General features: G+C 41.4%; 1 protein-coding gene across 4 annotated transcripts in view; it reads left to right on the top strand.

Annotated features, from left to right (window-relative positions):
• Nucleotides 1–20,678, top strand: part of LOC138746998 (protein shisa-9-like) — a 209,837-nt gene that overhangs the window by 92,699 nt on the left and 96,460 nt on the right. The window lies entirely within an intron of this gene.

Genomic DNA, 20,678 nt, shown 5'->3' with positions numbered 1-20,678 from the left:
CCTTTATGTATGCATGCTTAAATTTGAGATGTGCTGGAGGTCAGATATCAGCCCATTTGAATGTTCGATATCCCACTGAGGTCATCCTCAAGCCCAGGGGAGACATGCAGAGGAGAGGGAGGTGGATGCACTACTAACTCTCAGCTTACACGAGGGAGAATTGGCGAAGAGCCCGTCTTTGTTGAGAGAGGTAAGTGCTTTAATACTTCCCTTCATTTTAATATTTTTCAATTTAGTTTTTCAAAGCGCGTTTAATTCTTTTTTACTTTTAAATTATTTGTAATCATTTAAATCAACATAAATCATTTTAAATGCCACAGATTTTTAGAGTTGTGTTAAAAATTTAAGAATGACTTCAATAGCCAGTGAGCTGTCCAAGGTCTTCACTGCATAACGGAGAATGATTGTGAGGATACAATGCCAAAGTTCCACCTTCCACTCACAAGCTGGATGTGGCTGGGGTATTCGGCGGGGGGAGGGGGGGCGGGGAGGTAGGATAGGATGGGAGCCTCATGACAATCAGTCAAGTTGCCTGGCCCTCTGCATGTGGAAAGCTGGTTGGGAAGAGCTCCCACCACTGGGCTGATTACAGACTTGTGAGGCGCTCCTTCAGATGCTTGCCTGAACCATGATCTCTTGTAGCTGCACATTCTTCATTGCTTTGATGTTCATTTTGAAGGGAATTGTAAATGTGCAAATTTTATGATGTTCCTGCTCCTTGGGAAGGAAATATAGCAAATTCTTTCTAGATACTGGTGTATATTTCTACCAAGAGTAAGACCAGACGTTTGTTGGATGGGGTAGAGAAACTGCAGTTAATAAACTGATCTGCATACTGACAGCTGCAGAGCAGTAGGCTTTATAAGAGCAAATAAGAAAATAGCTGGAAGAAGGAAGAATGGAAAATGTTCAACTCCAGATGTTTTAGCAGGTCATGCAGAATCCATAGAAGGTAAAGGGTAACCAGCATTTCAGGCCTAGGCCCCTTCGTCAGGTATAAGCAGGAACAGGCAGGCATCTAAATAAAAAGCCAAGGGGTATGGGGAGCAGGAGAGGAGGCAAGAAGAGAAGGGAAGGGGAGGAGCACAGGCTAGCAGGTAAGAGATAATAGTTGGATACAGGTGGGAGGGTAGAATAAAGCTGAGGGGGATAGTCAGAATAAATGTAGATAGGCTTTTTCCTCTGAGGGTAAGTGAGATACAAACCAGAGAATATAATTTAAGAGTGAAAGGGAATAAGTTTAGGGGAGATGTGAGGGGGAACTTCTTCACACAGAGAGTGGTGGGAGTGTGGAACAAGCTTCCAGCTGAGGTGGTGAATATGGGCTCAATGTTAACACACTTGAGAATTTGGATAGGTGTATAGATGGGAGAGACATGGAGGGCATGGACTGGTCAGTGGAACTAGGAAAAAAAATGGTTCAGCACAGACTAGAAGGGCCCTGCTTCTGTGCCACAGCGTTCTATGGTTCTATGCCTGCAAGCAGTATCTGTGCAAGAAAATTTGGACAATATTGGCGTGAATTCATATTCTGAGTAACCTGCTTACATATTTTGGGGATTTTATATCTCATCAAAATCCAGTCCTTGCATAGCTGCATTACAATGAACTGTAGTTATATTAAACCAGGATTGCTATATCCAGGTTTTCTCAGTTGTCATAGAAAGTTTACAGTCCACAGCATAGTAACAGAGTTTGCTTGTATCTGAGGGTTGGATCTGGGGCTCTGGTTGCCAATGCTTTGAGCTGGAGTCTGTGTGGCTGCAGGAGTGGCTGGAGGTGAATCTACGGACACCCCGTGTCTCTGAAGGGAGTCTGTTTTTCTTTTCCTTCTATTGTTGGAGGCACCAGGCAATGCTCCTGGCGACTCTTTGTTTGCCTTGCTGTAGACACGAGTTGAAGAATATTGTGTATATGACATTTTAATGTATATTATAACGGCAATAGAAGGAACCTTTGAAACCGCTGTACAGGTTTAATAGCCTGTTATTTGTTTAGGGATTAATTAAGGCATGCTGGATGAAGTCAGCAGTTTAATCTCCATGCCTGTTGGGACCATTGTTCTGCCATCATGCAGCTAAATAACATTGTTCGAGACACAAGAGACTTGAGGCACTGGATTCTGGAGCAAAATATAAACTGCTGGAAGAACTCAGCATGTCAAGCAGCATCTGTGGAGGGAACAGGATGATTAATGTTCCAGGTCCAGGCTCTGCATCAGGATTAAGAAGGAAGGTTGTCAGTGATAAAGAAGTGTGTGAGAGAGAGAGAGAGAGAGAGAGAGAGAGGGAGAGAGAGAGGTGAGACAGAGGTGGTATGTGAATGGTGGAACCTGCTGAGGGAGGGATGCAGATGGAGCCAGGAGAGGAGTGCTGGGACAGATGCTGGCAGATGATAGATAGAAGCAGGTAAGGAGAAAAAAAAAGTAGATTCTTCCAGCAGTTTTTTTTCTCCAAGTAACATTGTTATCCTCTAACATTTGTTAGGATGCCATAGGGATTACTTAAGTTGGTATGTGAGTGGAAAAGGTTGATAACCACTGGTCAAGGACAAGAGGCCTCAACTTCAGGATTGCAGGGCATCTGCTTAAAACAGAGATATGTAGGAATATCTTCAGCCAGAGGATGGTAAATCTGTGGAATTTTTTTGCCACAGGCAGTTGTGGAGGCCAGATCATCAGGTGTAATTTAAGCCAGAGATTGGTAGGCTCTTGATTAGCCAGGGCATCATAGGTTATGGGGAGAAGGCCGGGCAGTGGGGCTGAGTGATGTAATGGATCAGCTCATGATAAATGGCAGAGCAGACTCAATGGGGTGAATAGCCAATTTCTGCTCCTGTATTATGATCTAATTAATCTCCCTTTTCACCAAACTCAGCCTTTGAGACCTTAAAGTTATATTCACATGGAATATAAATTACTCCCAAAATTATTCACATTTCAAGGTTTCAACCTTTTTAAAATCAACATTCCTTTCTATCTTCTCTCTCTCTCAAACACACACACACATACACACACACACACACACACACACACACACACACACACACACACACACACACACACACACACACACACACAAAATTCAGTCTTTTCTCTTTCCTCATAATTATTTTTCTTTCTGCACATAATTTGATTCTGTCACCATTCCTCCAGCTCTGCTGTTCTCTAGATTTCTCTGTTCTTAAATGGGCCATGAGATGTGATGTTCTGAAGTTCCCAGATGCCTCATTGGCCACTCTTACAACAGTAGCAGCCTAAAAATAATTGCAGCAAAATAATGTTGAAAAACATTAATTCAAACCTTTCACTGCAAGTGCTCAGCGCAATATTCTGAAAATGTCCCCAATGTATCTTCTTTTTTCCTGCTTAATAAATTGATACATTTGTAAATTTCATATTTCAACCACTTCTTTTCCAAATTTAGTTCATAGTTTTGGCTCCATTCAGAGCAAAACATAAATATCCTTGATTTTGTTCATGATGCAATATATCAAGTTGCATTTTTTTTAAAATGACAGTTCCAGGTATATTGACAAAGTTGTATTTAAAGGTTAGGCCTGCTAAATTGCCATTTACATAAAACACAATTTCATCATCTCACCTCTCAGATTTATGATTTCATGGAAAAATATGTTAAATCTTGTGAGCGAAGCTTTAAATAATAGTCCTTAGATTCTGTGGTTAATCTCTGCCAAATCTGTCATTATTTCTTCTTGAAATGTGTGCCTCAGTTACCATTCGAGGAGATTACTTTTAAAATGACTGAAACGATAAGAGGAAATTTTCTGAAGGTTCTTGAGCAGACATACAAGCACCATAAGCGACTGGTGATTGAAGATTCTCCAATAAACTCACTATTCTGATGCCAAGCGCTGGTACAGGAAGGTGACATTGCATTTACTGTGGGTATTGGTAATGTAATTTTTTAATGTAGTCCATCTGTTTTCTTTGAGCAGTAAGAAAGCTTAGAACTAATTACAAAGTGGTGGTCTGACTGATATACAATCTCAAAAACCGAGGTCTGAAATTAGGCTTGGCAATCATGTTGATTTTTTTTAACAAATTCTATGAAAAGTGGAGAAGCTTCTTATGTCCTTTCTAATGTCACCAGTAGAGGAGGGATGGGTAGAATGCCATCTGTTATGATGAGGGATGTGAGTACATCAGGGACCTGATCAAGATTCAAGTCCAAAGATCCCTTTATTGTCATGTAATAGTACAAGATATGTAATATTACACGAAATTGCCTTCTGCCTGCTGCAAAGTAGACAAAGAGTCACTATTAGTGTTGCTCGGCACTCCTTACAAAGAGAAGCAAAGGAGACCCCCTTCAGAGTGACTGGGTGTCCGTAGAATTGCCTCCAGTGCTCCCACAGCCTATGCAGCCACAGAAACTCTTGTTCAATTAATTGGAGCCCAATCAGATAAGGAAGACCAGCATCAGAGGTCCTTTGGAAGCCCTTCTTGCCCTCAGCACCTTCTTGAATCCCGGCACCGATACCTGGTTCGCATCAGCCAATCTCCAGCAGCCTGCAGTCTCTTGTGGATCCCCCAACCACAAGTCTCCCGCAGCCCATCTTGGTTCAGTTGTTGAGCCCCTTGCTGGTCTGCCTTGGAAACCTTCCCTGTTGGATCATCTCTTATGCTTTTCCTTCTCAAAGCGGGGTGCTCTTCCCGTTTCTGGTGCCCTGCGCCAGTATACATTGGTCTCAGATGACTTAGTGCCAAATTCAACCACAGTGATCCAGACTGGCCAGTTCTGATTCACACTGAAAATTTAGTCATCTGAAAGCATTGAACCCAGAGAGCCCTGGGGGCTGCAGTGTAATGGGTTACAGTGTGGAAGATGAGATGGTGTTCCTCAAACTTGAATTTCAGTGTAAAAAAACAGAGAGATTCGAGTGGGAATGGGACAGTTATTTAAATAGATTTGGACGGATCACTTCTTTTGGAAGAAGATGTTTGACAACAAACCAATCAGGAAACCTGTCAAAGAAATAACACATGACAACAAAGATTTTGCTTTCTGAACTCTTTTTGGTGTATTTTATGGACTTTTGGCTGTTGGTCACGAAAATCATCTTAACGTATTCCTATCACGTACCGTTTTATAGATATAGCCTATTTTGTGATTTCCTTTCATATTTTAAGTCTGCTTGAAATATACAAAACCATGGAAGTGCAAACATGTCATTGAAAATTCATTTTCTGCATTCGCACTTGAACATCTTCCCGGCTGATCTTGGAGCCGTCAGTGATGATTTTTACACAGAAACAAAGGAAAAATTCCATTAAAAATTTTGAATACTTACCTAAGCTTACTTACTTTTCCTAAGCACTTTTCCACTGCCTCCCTGTGATGCAGACTTTGTTGGAGGGTAAGCCATGTTCATTAGCCCAGTTTCTTACAGAGTGTCTGCAGTCAATTTAGACTGCAGTTGCTCCATAAAAATGTGTAGGGGTCTTGGTGGGAAAATTACGGGATGGAATTTAGCAAATAAATTCCGTCAGGGCATTTTTACACTGCAGAAAATTTGCACAAATTTACATAGCGGTTGTGTAAAGGTGCCTAGTGACGAACATGGTGAAAGGTTTCACCAGGACATTGCAACCATGGAAAGCCGTATCAGGGGAAATGGAATCCATCAATGCTTGCCGACTATTGTTGGACCCAAAAGACAGCAAACGGAAATCAGCGGAAAAACATTTTTAGGTCAACCAACGTGTCAGCGTCATTATGCGATTAAACATGCTAAATTCAATAAAAGTCAATTTAATGTTTCTCCAACTTCCTCTGTGTTGCAGCAAATCTGGAATTATCTTTGTGTTCAGTTTGAAGTTGCCTATCATAATCCCCAAATTTTTTCTCAGGAAGCAAACATTTTGTAAAATAAAAATAAAAATTTTACAATGCTATGGGCTTATCTTCCGAGGATTCCGAACATTGACTTGTTTCCTAAACCTCCCTTGATATGATGGCAGGACTTTCGGTGATATTTTGTCATCCAGAGCTGGAGCTGGTTGCATATTAGGCCGTGCTAGAAGAGGCACCGGAAAACATTTAGCAGCCGTCTAAGCTATGCCCCAGCTGCATCGACTGTCAAATCTGACAGGTTCTAGATATTCAGAAACATTCAAAAGTTTTAAAAATCAACTAATAAATTAGATATTTTAAAAGCTTCTAAAATTAAAACTAAAGCTTTAGGTCGCTTCAAATTTTTTGAAAATAAACAGTTAAAATATTGAAGAAAGCTCAATTAATTACAAAAACTGCAGCTTATTATATTCTTTTCCTCATCTGTGTAGCTGTTCCTCTCCACACGGATGAGTGGGCTTGTTGTTGGTGGCACAGTTTCAGCAGGTAGTTTCCCTAGTATGTGTCGAGTGTTGCAGGAGGTTTGTGCTCCACTGCTGGGCTCTCTGTGGGGATTGGAAATTGTTGGCACGCTCTGGAACTTCTGGACGGACACCAGGGAAACGTGAAACTGTCAGCAGTTCCCAGCACGTCTTAGCCCGGGGATATAAACCATGAGTTGACATCTTCTGTTCAATCCCTGGTAAGGGCAGGATATCACAAACATATTTCATAAAGTGAACACTTCTTGAAAGTTACTATAGAAAGTTACATCAAGAAAAGAGATAAGAGTAAAGCACGAAAGTCTGCTGACACCATGATTGAAGTAAAAATGCAATGCTGGAGAAACTGGTGTATTTTATCTAGCAGAACAAAATGGTGGGGTGGGGGAAACCCAGGGGGAGGATTACATTACATTCCAATAGGAAGGAGGTACAGTACTAGGTGGGGAAGGGAGGGAGAGCACAGCAGCCACAAAGGAGGTGTGGCTCTGTGATTGGAGAGGGAAGGGATGGAGAAAGAAGACAGAGGAATAGGGAAGAGAGGGAGCATGGGGAGTGAGTAGGCTGAAACCAAGGAAGACAATATTAATGCCATCTGGTTGGAGAGTGCCCAGGCAGAATTAGTTTGACATTACATGAGACCATGGACAGACATGTCAGCACAGGAGTGGGGTTCAAAATTGAAATAGTTAACCACTGGGAGATCCCAGTCATTGATGTGGGCAGAGTGAAGGTGCTTAGCGAAGCGATCTCCCAGTTTATGTCCAGTCTCTCCGATGTTTGACACACTTGTGGTGAATAATTCAATTACCGTATGATCACCTTTCCAACCTAAATCCAACCTCGCTTTAGCCCTGCTCTAATCCCACTCCACACCCACTGCAACCCTCTCCAACCCCAATCCCACCCCTCTCTCAGCCCACTCCCACCCCCCTCCAACCCCCACCCCCACCCCACCTCCTTCCTCTCCCCACGCCCAACACCACCCCAATCCTAATCCATCCCCACTGCAACGTACTAGGTGCTCTGCCTGTCCATTTCATCTATGCTTTTTGTACTCACGTACATTTCTATTTAGTTGTCTCTCATCTTCCGTCACTCTAAAGAGAAAAATCCCAGTTCGCTGAATTTTTCCTCATGTTGCAGCAGGTCACACTGTATGTGGGCGTCATTGTAACGAATTCATGGCTTGTGGAGTAGGTGCAAAATAATCTCAGTGGTAAGTATTCACCTGGTTCTTTTCTTTTAAAAAGCAAGTGCCCTGGCAAACCATCAACACCACAGGAACCTGTCCATGGATCTGGTCCACAAACCTCGTTGTGCATTGCGAAAATAAAACAGGGTGCTCACATCATCCTCTGGGATAATGATGTGGCGTGGGTACAGGCGGAGAAACAGGGGCACAACAACTTTTGTAATTACTAACACAACCCCTCAGCTTTATACCAGAGCTGGTTTATTTCCAATTTAAACAAGGCTCTGTAGCTGGCAGCTGTGAATTTGCTTCATAAATATGCATACCTTTCAACAGCAGTTAAATTACCCTTGCTGCTGCCTGTACATTGCACTTGCCTGTATTCTCAGCATGCTTTATTTATAAGAACAATAGGGCTGAAAGTGAAACTGAGCTGAAATAACAACCAATTGAAGTCTCATTAGCTGCTGTGCCTTCAAGAATAATCTGTTATCCAACAAATGATGACATTTGAGGAGATCTCTGGTAAAACACTACTTACTTATGCGATGTGGTTACACAGAACTGCACACTGCATCCTTGATTAAAATAAATAAAACAGTAGATCAGGTAATGATTGCATTCAGTCCCCTCATTCAGCTGCTCTCAACGTGGACCACAGCACATTTAAGGCCAGCCACGGACTGAAATCATAAAGTATTTTTAAAAATGTTTTTGTGTAGGAGAGAAGTACGGAAGAAGCCAAGTAAACTTGACTTTACGTAAACTTCCAGCAAAGTCCTGAGGGTGCCATAGCCAAAGAAGGTTGAGAATGGCTGCGAGTTGGGGAGCAGTGACATAATGAGGTGACAGGAAGTAGGAACCCCCTCCCTTTACAGCCATTCCATTGTGTTTCCCACTGAGTTGAAAGCATATAGGACTTGGCCAGAGCTCTGAAGGCAGCTGGTTCCTCGTCACTAGTTTTGTGTGACTGCCATCGTCAGTTTCATCCTCGCACCAAGAAAGGTCAACAGTGATTTTGGAATCTGTGAGCAACATATTGGCGCAAACATCATATAAAATACTCTTCTCCTTGGGCAACAATGCTGCATTTTTTTTTTCAAAATGTTGAAGGGCCTTTGTTCAATATTAATACAGATCATCTCAAAATGGATCACTCTGAATATCTGAAAAATTGAACAATTCATCAACAGAAGACTTAAAATTGAAAACTAATTGAATACAATTGTATATCAGTGTTGATTTATTAAACTACTGTGGACTGAAATATGAGACTTCAGTCACAAAATAGTTTTTGACATTTAAAATGTTGCAATATTAATTACAGTGAGCTGCAGAATGTTGTGAAATTCCCTTTGTTCATCAGAAAACAGTGATTATAACTGTCTGCAGTTTGCATTAACTGCCCATGGCAAACAAATACATTCCTTTAATTAAAGTGGCTGCAATTAACTTTGATTTATTACATTTGTTGTTTGTGAATTTTTTTTTGCCAGCATTTTTCTCAAGGATCTAAAATTAGTTGAGCAAAAGATGTGAATTGGGAATGTTCAATGTCAGAAGAAATATTTCAAATTTTACACAATTGTTGGCCAAGAAAGAAAACAGTACAGCTGGGTTCAAATCTATGTTAAAAGACAATATCTGTTTTCTCTTTGTCGCATTAAAATACTACTGCTAAAATGAGATTTTGTAAATGGATTTGATGACTTGAAGGCCTGGGCTTTTCTGGTAATTTTTTGGTGCTTTGTGAAGATCCAGTATCCCATTTAGTTCAATGTAATAGACCATCCCCAAGCAAAAGATAAAGGAAAATGTGTTTCTATCCATTTTAATTTTTAATAGCTTGATGGGTGATCATTACTGCAAAATATCTCCACAATTCTGAACATGTAACCTTACCAGTATAATGTCAGAATTCAATTAGTGTTGGAGATTTACAAAGAATGATTTTTTACATTTTTGGCACGCTTTTTAAATCTTGTCTTTTTTCGCCAATTTCTATTTTCTGTACATAATTTTACATTGAATTACATCTGATGGATCCTTCCTGATGTAAGCTTCCTTGTTTTGTGTGCATGTTTCAATGAGAATTTCATGTTCTTTTTCCTGTTCAGATGTGTGATATGCCCCTGGAGAGTATGTGCACTGGACATCAGCTCTAAATCAGTGGTTTCTCAACCTTTTTCTTTCCACTCACATACCACTTTAAGTAATCCCTATGTCATCGGTGCTCTGTGATTAGTAAGGGATTGCTTAAGGTGGTGTGTGGGTGGGAAAGGAAGGTTGAGAATCACTGCTCGAGACCCAATTGTTACTGAAATATTTTGCTTGAGGAAAAATTGTCATTGGCCCATTTCCTTTGGAGTTGTGAAACCGTGCACATAACGAGTCAAATAGGTACGATTAAAACAGTGGTGTTCAAACTTTTTCTCCCCCACCACATACCACCTTAAGCAATCCCTTACTAATCACAGAGCATCTATGGCACAGAGATTACTTAAAGTGGTATGTGAGTGGAAAGAAAAAGGTTGACACCCACTGCTCTAAATAGTGCAAGTTTTTTTTTAAACTGTCCAAGTGAGTTTGCAAAAACCTGAGAGAGTGTTGGTGGCAAAATCTGGATCTTTATGAGAACCTTTAATTTACTGAAATGACATGGTCCAGAAATGCTTCCATTCCTGCTAGGATGCAATAAATGTGCAATAAGCCTTGGCCCATTTCAGATGAAACTTCGGAATTACAACTTTGTGTGCAGTAGACCAGGGCTTCCACACGTAATCCCTTTGCCTGCTTCTTCATTACAGAGGAAATAAAATCGATAACAGATCTTACTTTTGGGGAGGGTGCCAAGCTGCTGGAGCTCACCGGAGTGCCACTCCGGAACCTCATGGGGCGGCTCCAGCACCCCTCCTTGTCGGCATTTTTGGTGAGCTCCGGCACCTAAAAAAAATTAGCACTGCACCCCTGCCTAGTGGAGGGAAGGGGCATGTTGGGATCGAGGCGCAGATGGGTCAGGTTGAGGAGGCAGAGAAGGATCATACTCATTTGCTTGGACATATTTGCCTTCTGATGGGTTTTAGAATGTACAGACCGGAGGTGGGAGGGTGTGGGATTATTCACCCACATTCAGCGTTAGTTTTTACAGAAGTTTTCTTTGCGTAGGACACATAAATATTGCATGAAACAGTCAAATTTCTAGGACACTGTTTAATGGCTTCAATTAATACAATTTAACAATAGAATTGTTAAAATTGTTAGAATAAAGAGAGAAACCAAAAACGTGGATGGTCTATGGAGCAACTCAGTCAGTCTCGCTGCATCCAGAGGAGGTAAAGATAAATTACCAACGTTTTGGACCTGAGCCTTCTTCAAGGTGTGGTCTCTTTGGAAGACACAGATTTCTGATTTTTTTTCTTTCTGTTGTAGCTAGCAGAATTCCTCTGAAATTATAAATCAAGTTGATGTTGACAAGGATGACCGACAAAATTTCAGAGCAAGAAATAGCATAATTAAACATAATTTGAAGATAAATTACACAAATATCAAACAATAAATTTGTCAACTTACTGTGGGAACCGCCTAATGGAAACACAACAGTCCAATTCTGCGGATACTGGAAATGTGAAATAAAAGCGAAATGTTGCATGCCCCTCAGCAGATCAGGTAGTATCCATGGATAAAGAAACCAGGCACAGCTGCCGAGTATTTGACCTGAAACATGAACTCTGTACCTCTTTCCACATGCTGCTCGATTCACTGAGTGTTTCCAGCATCCTTCTGTTTAATTTAATCGGAGAGAAACTGTGTTAATGTTGGAGTTGCTATTTCCTAGAACATTTAGGAGAAAACAGCCTTCGGCCCTTGATGTTGTGTTGACATATATATTTCTACCAAAAAAAACTAAGCCCTTTCTACCTCATTACCCTCTATTTTTCTTTCATTTACATGCCTATCTGGGAGTCTAATGTTTTAACCTACGCCACATCCCATGACAAGGAATTCCAGGTACCCAGAATTCTCTATGTCAAAACCTACCCCTGATGTCTCCTCTAAACATTTCTCTCTTCACTTTGTACAGATGTCCTCTGGTGTTTGCTATTCCCACCTGTGAAAAAGGCACTGGCTGTCCACCTTATCTATGCCTCTCAGAACAGAATCTTGTAGACCTGTATTAAGTCATCTCTCATTCTTCTTTGTTCCAAAGAGAAAAGCCCGAAATCTGCTATCTCTCATAAGAGTTACTTTCCAATCCAGGGAACATCCTGGTAAATCTCCTCTGCCGCTCTCCTTAGCTTACCAATAGATCTTTCAACCTTTTTCAGCATTTTCTGAATTCATTGGCCTCTTTATAACTTAAAAGGGTCAAAATATTTTTCAACATTACGAAATTAGAGATCAAACTATAATAATAATGAGCTTTATTCAAATTCTTAAATGGACCTCTCACTGATAAAAGATGCCATAGTAAAGTCTCTCTTTCTCTCCCTCTTCACTTTTCCCTCTGTCTCCTTTCACAGAGCTAAAATCAATTCTCTCCTCTCCTCTTACATATCTAATTAACACCTTTTGTTGGTCTGGACTCCTCCCCCTCATTGATCGACAAGACCAGGGAGATTATGCTCCAATCTTATAAACCCATGGTCCAAGCTCATCTGGAGTAATGAATGTAGTTTTAATTGTTTTTTTTTTAAATTTAGACATGCAGCATGCTAATAGGCCCTTTTGGTCCACGAGCCTGTGCCACCCATTGACCAACACTCCCAGTACATTTTGAAGGGTGGAAGAAAACTGGAGCACCTGGAGGGAACCCATGCAGACAAGGTACAAACTTCATACAGATAGAGCTGGATTCCAACCCTGGTCCTGGTCACTGCTGCTGTAACAGCGTTGCGCTAACCGTGCCGCCCATAGTTCTGGTCATCACATTACAGGAAAAATGTGGTAGCACTGGAGATGGCATGAAGAAGATTCATCAGTATCTGGGGTGAAGTGTTACCATTATGAGGAGAGACCCGAGAGGCTAGGTCTGTTTCCCCTGCATGTGAGCGAGGTTAAACTAGTCATGGAAGTCATGACTGTGTCTATAAATTGGTGAGAGATAGAGACAGGGAAGATTGCAGGGAACCCTTCTGCTTACTAGGGGTGAATAAAAATAGAGGAGATATATTTGAACAAATAATAAAAATTAAAAGAGACAATAAATGCACAGTTAGCACAGTCATTAATGCACCCTTGGTTCTTAAAACCTGCACAGAGGGTCATCATTGCCAATACTTCAGCAGTTGCTCTCATAGAGTCACAGAGCAGGGAAACAGACCATTTTGCCAGTGGGCACCCATCTATATTAATTACATCTTCTAGCTCTTAGTGAGTAGCCTTTTATGCCAAGGCAATTTAAGTAGACACCTCTTAAAGTAAGTCAGTGACTCTCCTACCAATGTGACTTCCCAATCGAGCTGACAATTCTTTTGTTGGGTTGGACCAGTCTCAAACTTATACTGTTCCTGTTACTTTTCAGCTACCGTAACTCAAACTCAAATTTATTTTCCTTCCAACATTTATTTCAAAGTCCTTATAAACCAAAATGATAAAATAAGAGTCCTACCTGCCCATTGTCCCTGCCTTTTAACAGTAATATTTAGGCTCGTTTACAATTAATTTATTCATCTAAACCAAATAAAAATATGTAATCATTTTGGATGTTGAATGTTTTGTTAATAATTTATATCTCTTCATTGGATTTGAATACTCGTGTTGTATTTTCAACAATAATCAAGGAAGGCCTGATTATTTGAAGATTATAATCAATACAGCAGGTATAAGAAAAAGCTGAGTGATGCTTGATGTGAAATAAAACTACTCCACTACTGATCCATCTTTAATTTTAATTTTACATCAGAGGTCTACCGCAGTTTCTGCAAATACAGGGCATCTTTGAAATGTTGTTCGCTGTGCTCTTTGCTTAGCTCTTTAAACAAAGTACCTGTTCAGTTGAAACAAGTAAAAATTTTGGTGCACACACACACACACACACACACACACACACACACACACACACACGCACACACACAAATTTGAGAATGCATCTATCATTTTAAAAAAAAGTAGTCATACAGCATGGTAGCAGGCCCTTTAGGCCCACGAGTCCGTGCTGCCCAATTACACCCAATGACCTACAACCCCGGTACATTTTGAAGAGTGGGAGGAAACTGGAGCACCTGGAGGAAACCCGCGCAGACACAGGGAGAATGAACAGGCAGTGCTAGATTTGAACCCCATCACTGGCACAGTAAAAGCATGGCACTAACAACGACACTGACCGTGCCACCCTATTTGCAGACAGAATAGTTTTAATGATTTGAACAAACTCAGTGAATTATTAAACTTCCAAATCTGAATCTCATGAAGCAGACAAATATGTGTGCAACTTTTTCCCTGAATATCCAACAAGAGATAAGCCCCCCCCCCCCCCACAACCAACCCCCAGATCAACAATCCACTCTCCTCCCACCTTAACTTTACACCTCATCTCTTAAATCTATTTATGCTGCAGGCCTCAACCATTCCATTTGATAGCAGATTTGACATTCCAGCTGCTCTGAGGGTAAGACTGAAAGGAACCATACTGCCTTCATTAAAGATACATTAAATGCATGGTTTTAGAGATTTGATAAGGTGAAGAACTTAGAAGAATAAAATACTGTGAAGAAACAAGGCTTTTTTATAAATAGTATTTGTCTACAATTTAATAACAGAGTCAACATTAAATTGATGTATTAGATTTTCTATTGGATTACTTTCAAAGATCAGGGAGAAATTTGCAGAATCTATGGATAACACTGACGAGAGCTCATCTAAAATGGATGGGTTCTGGCTGCAATATGATAGGAAAACATAGACCTGAGACTATAATAATTCAACTCGCTTCCATTCCATCAGAATTCAAAACTTGATCTCTTGGTAAAGCATTTGAGGTCGGAATGAAAATTCTTATCTGAATACCACTGCAAGTAGAGGTCGGAACTTTCCCATCCTTCTCAGATGAGAGTGGGTGCAAATAATAACACAAAAGTATTTTTTAAAATTTTTTTAGACATACAGCACAGTAACAGGCCCTTCCGGCCCACGATCCCATGCCACCCAAATACCCCAATTAATCTACAGCCCCCATACGTTTTGAAGGTTGCAAGGAAAATGGAGCACTCGGAATAAACCCTTGAAAGAGAAAGTGTACAAACTCCTCACAGATGGCGCTGGATTCAAACTCATGTCGGTGCCATTGAAAGACTTGCATGAATGTAGCAATCTGTCATAAGGAGCATTTACCAAAGGTAACCATTTATTTTTTTAAAGGTTGTTGAATTCTGACATCTCACACATTATCTCCAAAAAGAAACATTAGGAGATGTATTGGAGGATTTAAACCATACTTTTTGCTTCAGCTTTAAACCACGTTTTTTGCTTCTGCAAGGCTGAGAATCAGTAACTTGCTTGAGACTCAGCAGACATAAGCTAAATTCCACCATGGGGCCCAGAGATGCAGTTATTTGACAAAAGGACATCTGTGTACCAAGAACATTTAATCTTCCTGCTTGTTTTGGTCACAGACTGTCAGAGGCCTAGCCTTGATGCAAAATAAACCATTGTATCCAAAGTGAAAAGCTGAAAATTACGTTATTCGATAGAAGCCTAGGCATGCTAGCTCGCTTGCTTATCTTTCTTACTGTGCTGGGAATAGGTGCTTGGGTTAGCAGTTTTTGGGTAATGGTCCCGCTGCTGAAGTTTGAGACTCTCCGAGAGGTGGCAACATCTCTCAGCAAGAACTTCTAGAGTCCAGCCAATGTCCCGGTTGGGGGAGGTGGAGAAGCTGCTACCAGCACCCCGACAACCTAGTACAAGTGTGCAGTCATTGCCTTGCTTCGGCAGTTGGGACCAGTCCAGGCGTTGATAAGTATAATTGGGAAGGGCTTGCATATTGTAGTTTGATATCAGCTTTAGAATTTGTAATAAAGATTTGTATAAACTGTAGTGCTCTCGGTGTGTGTGTCTATTTTCTTTCGGTAGCTTAAACACTGTGACCAATCTAAAACGAACAAAGTGAGAGGTACAAGTTTACCCAGGACAGGAGATAACCGAAGTAATACTTAAATTTTAGAGAATGTAAATGTGAGCGTCTACAAGGTAACTTAGAGTGATGGTGGGATGATTATTTTAATCATTTTTGTTTAGTAACAGATTAGCATTCCATTTTAGAAAGCTAAATATGTGTGCCAGCGTGTGGATGTAATGGAGGAGTTGTGATATATGCCTGTTTCTTGTTGCTGGAGATGTCTAGTGTTGTGTACCGTGGCACTTTAAAGTGTATGTTGGAATAATTCTCGACAGCATATTTGCTCAAAGGACATTGTGATCCAAAATGAAGACATCACCATGCAAAACATTCCTGCCGCAGGTCTGAGTCACAACGACCTTGCACTAAGACAGTGCCTTTTACATAGTGAAAAGTCTTAAGCTGTTGCACAGTAGCACAATCATTAATGCACGCTTGGTTCTTAAAACCTGCAACAGAGGGTCATCATTGCCAATACTTCAGCAATTGCTCTCATAGAGTCACGGAGCAGGGAAACAGACCATTTTGCCAGTGGGCACCCATTTATATTAATTACATTTTCTAGCTCTTGGTGAGTAGCCTTTTATGCCAAGGCAATTTAAGTACTTGTCTAGACACCTCTTAAAGTAGTCAGTGACTCTCCTACCATTGTCTAAGCTTCTAGGTTAGCACTCTCTGGTGAGAAAAAAAATTCACCCCCCCCCCCCCCCCTTACTCTCAGATCGCTCTTCTACCCCTTGTGCTAATTTTGCCTCTCCCACAGGAAAATGAATTTCAGGGTTATATGTGATGTCATGTATTACTCTTGACAATAAATCTGAACTTCGAACTTTAAATAGATCTTCTCTATTTTTATTTGCCTCCAGTAAGCAGAAGGGTTCCCTGCAATCTTCCCTGTCTCAATTTCTCACCATTTTATAGACACAATCATGACTTCCATGACGAGTTTAACCTCGCTCTCATGCAGGGGAAACAGACCTAACCTCTTGGGTCTCTCCTCATAATGGTAACACTTCACCCCAGATACTGGTGAATCTTTTTTGTGCCATCTCCAGTGCTACCACATTTTTCCTGTAATGTGATGACCAGAACTATGGTTAGCGCAACATTGTTACAGCAGCAGTGACCAGGACCAGGGTTGGAATCTGGCGCTATCTGTACATGCTCTGCGTGGGTTCCCTCCAGGTGCTCCAGTTTCATTCCACCCTTCAGAAAGTAGTGAGGGTGTTGGTCAGTTGGGTGGACTTGGGCAGCACAAGCCTGTGGGGTGGCAGGGCCTATTACCATGTTGCATGTCTAAATTAAAAAAAAATAGAACTACATGCATTGCTCCAAATGAGCTTGGACCTTGGGTTTATAAGACTGGAGCAAAATCTCCCTGCTCTTGTCTCACTGTCTTCATCAATGAGGGGGAAGAATCCAAACCAACAAAAGATATTAATTGGATATGATAATTGTTCTTGAATCTGAAGGTTTGTACTTTGAATCTCAGGTCTGTTCAGCACAACAAAAGAGGGGGAGAAGAGAATGTGTCTAGCGTGGAATGGATCCTTAAACATGTTGTTAAACAAGAAAGACTGTGGATGCAGGTCATGTAGCATTCAAAGGAAGTAAAGAGTAACTAACCTTACAGGCCTGGGCCCTTCATCAGGGTGACTTCCTATGGATCTGCGTGACCCGCTGAGTTTCTCCAGCACATTTATATATTGTTACTGATCCTTATTGCTTGTGATCTACAGTCAAGGATCCAGTTACAGAGGTGTGTTTTGATAAATGTTCCTCAAACCCTGGAGATGAGTTTGTCTGGAATTATAGTGTTGCAAGGCAGAGGTTTAGTCAATAAAAAGGAGTCTGACATGGACATAGATTTTCTTGTTCTCTGTTATGTTGTTTATGATTGCCATTCAATTATTATTTGGAACCCAGAAGAGGAACTTTGTCAAAATGCCTTTCTATGTGAAAAGGTTTGAATTGGAATATAATATGAGTCATGTTGGCATAGTTAAATATGTGCCAAAGATGTAGTATGGGAGTGAGGTAGGTGAATCAAAAATTATTGTCATGAACTCGGGTCACGAAATTCGTTGTTTTGCGGCAGCAATATTGTGTGTTAAATGTGTAAAGATTACTATAAATTTCATTTCCAGAAATACACTATTTTAAAAAAATTAATTCATTCAAAAGAAGAGAAAATGAGGTGATCTCCATTCAGAGATTTAGTGGCAGAGGGAAAGAAGCCATTTTTGTACCTTTGGGTGTTTGTCTTCAGGCTCCTGTACCTCCTTACTGATGGTAGCAGTGAGAAGAGGGCATTGCCTGGGTGGCGAGGGTCCTTGATGTTAGAGGCTGCCATCTTGAGACACCACCAATTGTGGATGTTCTTAATAGAGTGAAGAATAATGCCCATGATGGCACTGGCTGTTTATAACTGGCCTCTCCATATCAGATAGTGGTGTAACCAATTACAATGGTTTCCACAGAACAACTGTAGAGGAGTCTTTGGTGACATATCAAATCTTTTCAAACTCCTAACAAAGTATAGCTGCTAGTGGGCCTTCTTTGTGAGTACATTAACATGAAGGCTCCAGGATCTTTCCTGGAGCCTCCATGTTGATGCAATCACAAAGAAGACTCACCAGTGGCAATACTTTGTGAGATTTTGAGGAGATTTGATAAGCCACCAAAGACTCTTGAAAACATCTACAGGTGTACCATGGCTGGTTGCATCACTGCCTGGTGTGGAGGTGCCAGCTCTCAGGACAAGAATGAGCTCCAGAGGGTTATTAATTTGGCCTGCGACATTACAGGCACCAGACTACTCCATCGAGGACATCTACATGAGGTGGTGTCTTAAAAAAAGCAGCCTCTATCCTCAAAGACCCCACCACCTAGGCCTTGGCCTCTTCACTCTTCTACCATCGGGGGAAAAAGGTACAGGAGCCTAAAGACGAGCACTCAACAGCTTCTGCCTGCAGCCATCAGATTCCTGAATAATCAATGAACCAAAGATACTGCCTTATTTTTTTGTGCACAAGTTTTTAAAATATTTATTGTTGTAAGATGGCTTATAATATCAATGTTTGCGCTGTGATGCTGCCACAAAACACTGAATTTTATGACTTGTTCATGTCAATAATTTCTGATTTTGATAGATTTTCAGAGATGTTGATACCCAGGAATTTGAAATTCTTTATCCTTTCCACTGATGATCCCTCGATGAGAACTCGTTTGTGTTCTCCTGATTTTTCCCCTCCTGAAGTCCAAAATCAGTTCCTTGGTTTTGCTCACGTTGAGTGCAAGGTTGTTGTTGTGAGACCACTCAACTAGTTGATCTATCTCACTTCTCTACGCTTCCTTATCACTGTCTGCGATTCTGCCGACAACCATGGTGTCATTGGCCATTTTGTAGATCGCATTTGAATTGTGCCTGGCCACACAGTCATGAATGTAGAGAATAGAGCAGTGGGCTAAGCACGCACCCCTGAGCTGCACCTGTGTTGATTATTAGTGGAGAGGAGGCGTTTTGATCGATCTGCATAGAATGTGGTCTTCTGTTGAGATGCAGTTGCGGGAGTGGGGTTCAGCAGCCCAGGTTTTGAAGGATGCAGACTGAAGGGATGATGGTATCAAAAGTTGAGCTATAATTGATGAAAATTAGCCTGATGTATGTGCTGCTGTTATCTAGGTGATCCAGGGCTGAGTGGAGATCCAGTGAGATTGTATGTTCTCTGGAGCAATTGTGGCAATTAGCTAAATCAGTGGATCCAGATCTTAGGTACAAATTAATTCTGGCCATGATCAACCTCTCAAAGAATTTCATCGCAGTAGATGTGAGTGCTACTGGGTGATCATCATTGATGCGGATCACTCTGCTCTTCTTGATTGATGCCTTGTTGAAGCAGGTGGAACCTCTAACTGCAGCAGTGAGAGATTGAAAAGGTCCGCGAACTGTCTAGCTAGCAGGTTTTCAGTACCATGCCAAGTAAACCATCGGAGCCTGATTCCTTGCGACATTTGCCTCAGAGAAAGATATCACAGGGTCTGCTGGGGTACTGTTGAATTTTTCTTTTCAAAGTGAGCATAAAAGGTGGAACATAATAACTGGTCCCATCTTAGTGGAAGTGAAAACACAATGCTGGAGAAACTCAGCTGGTCAAACAATGTACTTGATGTAGCAAAGGTAAAGATACATAACCAATGTTTTGGCCTTGAGCACTTCATCAAGGTACACCCTGCACAGACAATAACCACACCAGCAGTGCAAGTATAAGACAGCTTTAATAAACTAATATGGACACTAAGAGGTCTTGTCTCTCTGCAAGACGAACCTGGAAGGCTAGACGTAGTTCTGGACTGCTTGATAGACAAGGTCACTGGGGTGACCCCTGGTGGCCTAGTGGTGTAATTATGTACGGACAATAACCACACCAGCAGTGCGAGTATAAGACAGCTTTAATAAACTAATATGTACACTAAGAGGTCTTGTCTCTCCGCAAGACGAACCTGGAAGGCGAGACTGTAGCTCTGGACTGCTTGATAGACAAGGTCACCGGGGTGACCTAGTGGTTGTAATTATGTACGGACAATAACCACACCAGCAGTGCGAGTATAAGACAGCTTTAATAAACTAATATGTCCACTAAGAGGTCTTGTCTCTCCGCAAGACAAACCTGGAAGGCTAGACTTTAGCTCTGGACTGCTTTATATACAAGGTCACCGGGATGACCCCTGGTGGCCTAGTGGTGTAATTATGTACGGACAATAACCACACCAGCAGTGCGAATATAAGACACTGGCCACCGTGACAGAGGTGCACCAAAGAAGAGGTACAAGGACTGCCTAAAGAAATCTCTTGGTGCCTGCCACATTGACCACCGCCAGTCGGCTGATATCGCCTCAAACCGTGCATCTTGGCGCCTCACAGTTCGACGGGCAGCAACCTCCTTTGAAGAAGACCACAGGGCCCTCCTCACTGACAAAAGACAAAGGAGGAAAAACCCAACACCCAACCC

This window comes from Narcine bancroftii, chromosome 12, assembly GCF_036971445.1.
Source record: "Narcine bancroftii isolate sNarBan1 chromosome 12, sNarBan1.hap1, whole genome shotgun sequence".
Classification (NCBI taxonomy): Eukaryota; Metazoa; Chordata; class Chondrichthyes; order Torpediniformes; family Narcinidae; genus Narcine; species Narcine bancroftii.
This window is presented reverse-complemented; position numbering and strand designations above follow the sequence as displayed.